General features: G+C 38.0%; 1 pseudogene; it reads left to right on the forward strand.

The window, feature by feature from the left end:
• Positions 1-3,118: 3,118 nt before the first annotated feature.
• LOC149580204 (methyltransferase FGSG_00040-like) lies at positions 3,119-5,168 on the forward strand (annotated as a pseudogene).
• The last annotated feature ends 1,420 nt before the right edge of the window (positions 5,169-6,588 follow it).

A 6,588-nucleotide genomic window follows, 5' to 3' on the forward strand; every position in this document is an offset into this window, starting at 1 on the left:
TATTTAGTAAGTAATAGGTTGGATTGAATATTTCTCCCCTTGCTTTAGTAATTTCCACACAAACCAAATTCTTCTTATAGTAATGACTTAGATAACACTCTTCATTTTGAGTAGAAGGGCATGCTATGTTTGTAAAGTTGTGTGTTTTCAATGGTCAATTTTATTTGGTTTGGTTGTATAAACTGGAAAATGGATCACTTGATTAAAGCTCAGAGGAAGGGAGTTGGATTTATGTTCAAGTCCCACACACATCATCTGAAGGGCCTTGCATGCTTTCATAGTTTGGATTACCCTCTAAAATTGTGGAAGATCAATATATTTTTGTTACATTTCCCCTACTGAATTATATACAGGAATGAATTATTATTCCTGGGAGGCTCTTCTACATTTTTAAGTCTTGAGCTTTGTATTCTTGATTTAGGGACAACCAGTCTAGAACAAGATATTGAAACAATTTACAAGCTATTTTTTTGTTTTAGTTGATTGGATGATGTAAAGAATACAAGGATTTAGCTTCATGTTTTAGAGTTTGGGGGTGGAGCAGTCATTGTACGATGCTCTAGAGCTACCGTAGGTAACTCACCAAAAACCTGCTCAGATTCTAAACATATTTAGAGATGACTAAAAAGATAGAGGTAATGTGAAATATTGAACTTCTTACTAGTTACAAATATCTTGTTTATATGAGGTCAGAAATAATGGAAATGTTCCCAAGGATATGCTCTTGGTTACATGCATATTAAATGTAAGAGAATAAAAAGAAAAGAGAATGTTTTTTATAAGATGCATCACAAAGAAGCGACCTAATGGAATGCAATGATATCAGGGTATAGTTAGGGTGGATATGGGAGAATCCCCCGAAACTTCCCATGTTGCTTAAAAAATTATAAGTCATTTTATGATGGTTTGGGAGTTCTTAGAAGGAATGAAGTTGGATTTTCTAATTCTAAAGTTTGATACTTGCTAGAGTTCTCTTAAAACTATAAAAATAACATGATAGTTGTAGTTGAATTCATGCTATCCTTTGGTTTAGTTTACTGGCCCTAATTTTTTATGTTCAAATGCAACAATTGTGCCAAAACTTTGTAGGATTTTATAATCTTTTTTGTGTAGGTTGAAAATCTCAATATACATGGAGGTTGTTCAAGTGTTGACTAATTTTGACCTTATCATTAGCAAAAGATTACATATCTTCTCTTGGTGGATGGTATGAGGATGATAATTCTTCATCTAACTCATTGTGTTAGCTTTCTATACTACACTTTTTACAAGGGTTTTGTGATTTTTTCTCTAAGAGCTTTTGCATTACACATTTGGTTTTGTACGTGATAGTTTTCCATGTAACTGCCAAGAATGACAACAAGCTTGCTAATGAAGTATTAATTAATAATATTCAATAGGTATCTATGCTTTTTATTTCTCTCCTAATTTGAAGGGATAGACAATCTTAATTATGCCCCCTTCACTTTGTGTATCTAAATATGTGGTTTTGATACATTAGAAACCATAAATGAAGTTTAGTAATATCTACGAGCGATAAAATTCTAAATTGTATTGATGATGATTACCTATTCATTGAAAAGTTTTGTCATATGGCATCAAATTAAAAACCCTTAAATACAAGGTGCGAAAATCCCCTGTACAACCATCAAAATTCCAATTTGTATAATGTGATCTCTAAGGCCATGACTAATAAACAAACAAAGTAGCGATTGATGCAAAATATTTTCGTTTCTTCAATTTAAAGTTCTTCAAGCTTTATTAAAGTCTCTTACATATGCACATAACCCAAGATTTTCTTGTATTTTGTATGTTACTGATAAAGCTATAGGTAGAAAAATTCATGATCAAGAAAGGCTTTCAACAATCACAAAACTTCTAAGTAGGGTTGTTAAGAAAGACAGTGACATACAAAGTGCCAAAACTGTGGTTTGAATTAGTATGACCCACATTGAAAGACCTCTCCATCAAATGATGTTCACCAATGGAGACTTTGAGCAAATGAAAACAGGTTAGTAACAGTTCATAACTATGATGAGAAAGAATATTCTATGATTATTGTCCGATGTAAGGATAGAGCAAGAACTAGTTACACTGAAGAAGGAAAGTACTCAAATGAGCAAGTCCGAGGCTTTCAAATATATATACTTTTTATTGAAAGTTTTGGTCAGATAATAGACTTGCCCCTTGGACCTTTGCGGTACAAGTGCTAGTAATAAAAGGAAAGTAGACGGTTATAAAAACGATTTGAATTCTGGCAGAACGGTATGAAGTCCCTTTGAGTTCTGACTTTAATTAACAATGCACACCATAATATTTGTTGTCTGCATGAATATGCAATAAAGAGGGTGGCTATAGGCGGCGCATTTGTGCATGATGAACGACCGTAAAGCCGGGAATTGTTATTAATTATAATCATATATTAGAGTTTTAAGGCCACTTCAATATTCAGCTGCTGACATGTGGCCGAATACTACGGCTAGAAACGAGAAAATTATAAGCGGTCCAATCATGTTTCACATGCAGGGAAAAGCAATGCATGCCTATAGGCCTACGAACAGCATGTCCAAAGTTCGAACGCTATGGCTCAAAAACGGATAACTATGAGAGACCTAAAATCAATCATTAAAAATAAAAAACAAGCTTTTGGTTTCAACTATTGCTTTCAAGTCCGTGCCGCTTTTTGTTATAACGATATATGACCCCCACTACTCCCATGCTGCCACCTGTTTCCGGAAATTAAAAGCTAAACAAAAAACTAACTAAAATCAATTTGCTTTCAAATTGGAATTTATTTCGGCGATGTCTACGCAGCAGAATATTTGCACCAGATGTGACGATTTTTTAAATTTATTAATTATTTTAAAAATTATAGAACCACTGTTTTGTTATTTTTAAATTAATTAATAAATTTAAAAACACGTGACATCTGTTGCATTCTTTCTGCTATTTAGCCACGGGCATTTATTTCGCGCCCGTTACATTCTCCAAAGAATGCGTTGATAGGGAATAACGAATCGCCTCGGTGATTGTACAGCTCGTTCCCTGTGGGTTCTATTAAAGCCCTGCCTCGCTTCAATCGGTAACCATGGAAACTATGCAGAACATAGCAGAAGCCATGTCTCAGCTCCGAACCGCGCAAGACGCTGGGGAGTTATTCGACAAGAAAACTCTGGTCCGACAGCATGAAAGTACTGCTCGAAGCCATGCTTATCTGACATCAGGCAATCTCTCTACTGGCATCATGTCCTTGCGAGATCGAATCGCCGCAGAGCCCTCTGCGTCCCTGCAAGGCCTCCGACCCATCCGACTCACGGACCTCAATGTCAATCAGACACACATCGGCAGGGTCCTTTTTGGCTGGCGCCATGACCGTGCTCGAGGACGACCAAGGCCTTGCCGTTAGAGTCGGCATCTACAATGTGCCCGCCTCCGAGTCCACCCCTGCGGCACTCCGAGCAAAATACCCCAATGGAGCCAAAGTGGACGACGGCCTCGCTATCAGAGTGAACAACCCTGCAAATCTAGTGACGGTGACGGAAGAAACATCAGCCGTTAATATGGGCGAGTTGGATTTGGAGGAGGAACGCGGCAAGGGCAACGAGTGCTTCTGGAGGCAACACTGGCGCGGCGACGTGACCCATTAAACCTACTGCATTCGCGCATTAAATGATAGCGAAGCGGCAAAACAGACGGGATTGTTGGCTTACTCCAACCGGGCGGAGACGTACCTGCAGATGGGCGAGTATGAACGGGCTTTGGAGGACTCTAACCAGGGCCTTCAGATCGAACCTGGTCATCTGAAAACTATGTTCCGAAAAGGCCGAGCTCTGGACGGCCTCAAACACTACGCCCAGGCGTTCCAGGTTCTTCAAGCAACGCTCCAGGCTAGCCCCGGCCAAGCAGATATTGATGCTGCTTTGCGGCAGTCGAGGGCTTCTTGTGCTCGGAGCCGCCAGGGGGAGTACGACATTTCGGGCTTCTTGTTCGAAACGGAACCGCCTCGGGAGGTTGTGGACTTCATTGGCGATATGGAGATCAAGATGACGAAGGACCGTCGTGGCTGCGGGCTCTATGCTACCAAGAAAATTAGCACCGGCGAGCTCCTCTTAGTAAGCAATGCCGTTGCCATCGACGGCCAACGGTTCAGGCCTTTCAAATTTTATCTCACGCCCACAATGGAGGGTTCCTCTGAGCAGAAGACACTCGTAAACGCTGTAGTCTGCGCTGCCGAAGAATCTCAGAAATTGTTACAACAGCTATATGCCCTAGACGATGGTTCCGAACAAGTCTGCGGTTCCACTCCGGCGACCCATTTATTCGATGCAAACAGGCAGGAAACAACAGAAATGCCGCTGCTACAGATTGACAAACAGCGTATCCGAAAAATTGTTTCCCGAAACTCCTTTGCCGGAAGGGCAGAAATGTTGGGCTCGAATGAGGGATTTACTGGGTTGTGGCTGCTGCCATCTTTCATTAATCACTCGTGTATTCCAAATTCAGCCAGACTTAATGTGGGTAAAGCGATGTTCTTGCATGCGGCAAAGCCAATCGACAAGGGAGAAGAAATCACTATTTCGTACTTCGATGCCCTGGCTCCACTCCCGCAGCGAGAAGCCATGTGTGAAGCTTGGGGTTTCAAGTGCAACTGCAAGCGTTGTGAGCGGGAGAAGCCTCTCAGAGGTAGCTTTAAGAGCTTGAATGAACAGTTCGTAGAGTTGCACGACAAGGCTCTGCAAGAAACCAACGACGCAAGGTCGTCAGGACTAGAGTTTTCGACGGAGATTTACGAGTCAATGGAGAAAAAGCTCTTGACGTACCGTACAATGAAAGAGAAGGAAAAACAGTGGATTCAGGCTTCTTATGTGATTGCTTATTGGGCTCGAACGCAGTCGAATGAGTTCTTTGACAAGACTCTGGAGGACCCCATTCCTTCTGGTCATGAAATTCTGCATGTCGTTGTAAACACTGTGTCGGGCGACTTGCGAACCCTTGCCATGGCTGCTCGCGAGCTGGAAGGTTTGAAACATTGGGTTGGTAATAGAGGCTGGGCCGTAGAGCTTTCTACAACAGAAGCTACAAATGCATTCGTGCGAGTTTTCGGCAAACACAGTGAAGATGTTATTCAAGCACTCATACAACGCCATGCAAAGACTGCAACATTTTGAGGTGGGCTAGATGCTACATTTTTGGGAATACTAGGTATAGTCCTTTCATCTGTTATTCGGAGATCATTTTGAAATTGGGTATTGGCAAAATCAATCAGTCCTCCTGTGTTAGTGTGAGTTTATACTTGCAGGCCTTTCATGGCTACGATAACTTTTCAGGATAAAAGCTAACATCGTTCAAGCTTTTCTCAGTATAAAGGCTGACATTCTTCAAGCTTCGTATAACTTTGGGTTGCCGGGGGCAGTCAAATTTACTTTTCTTTTCCTCTTTTAAATAGCAGAATTGGTTTTGGAGATCTTATTTTACAATCGTTGTTGATTTTTCTAAATCGTTTTTTCTTTTAGTTCACTTTTTAATATAATTATATATTCCTCCTGTTTTTAATCTATTTGAACTTTAAGTGATGTAGAATTGTGTTCCGTGTATATACTTTTTATTATTTGTATTTTGGAAAGATATGATTTTTTAAAATTTTCTATCTATTCTTAAATAATAGAATATATATATATTTTTTAAAATTCTATTATTTAGTACGTACATAACAATGACAATTAAAATTAGTACAAAATGTAATTTTTTTTCGTTCTATATTAGATTTAAAATTAGTACAACTTGTATTATTTTTTATTATATGCTTTGGATTCATAAAAAGAGGAATATGTTGTCCTATCATTTTTAATGAATAAATAAAAAACTACTTCATTTTTCTTTTAGGAAAGTCTGAAATAAATGACTTTGATATTTAACTAAATGATTATTATACAAATGTAGTTTTAAAATTAAAATATTTTAACTTTCCATTATATTCAAATTTGAAAAATCTCTTTTCACAATCTTAACAAAGAATTATCTATCTACAAACAACTTTATAAACTAAATATAAAACTATTTTTTTTTCAACTATAGTAAAATAATAGAAGTATAAATTTCACATTAGTGTATATTAATTGTGGTATGGGTAGAAACTTAAATTTTCCTTGAAGTGAGAAATCAAAATAGGAAAAATGTTAATAGAATTTCTCAAAGTAATGTAGTCTCATAGCATTTCATGGTGGAAAGACATGTATGTGCAATGTGTGAGCTAAGACAATGAGCATGAACTATTTTACAAAATAGTGCACAAAACTGATTCATACAATGAGATATTTTAGGTACATACAAAGTTGGCTTGTTTCAAAAGGCTCTAGAAAGCTACTAATTGCCCAATTCCAAAGTGTGACTAACAATTATGAAACTGGAAAGACTATTTCAAAGGACACATTGATGGAAATATTGAGGCAAGTTGTTGGATATAATATTTTAGTGATGAGAAAATTGATAGTGATGAGAAAATTGGCGAGAAGAGCTTATAAATGCATTGGTTTTGACAGCATGAATGTTTTGATATATGGTCATACTTTTTGGTATAGATGGATAGTT

This window comes from Cupressus sempervirens, chromosome 1 (assembly GCF_028749045.1).
Source record: "Cupressus sempervirens isolate cs-2001-9-10 chromosome 1, ASM2874904v1, whole genome shotgun sequence".
Taxonomy (NCBI): Eukaryota; Viridiplantae; Streptophyta; class Pinopsida; order Cupressales; family Cupressaceae; genus Cupressus; species Cupressus sempervirens.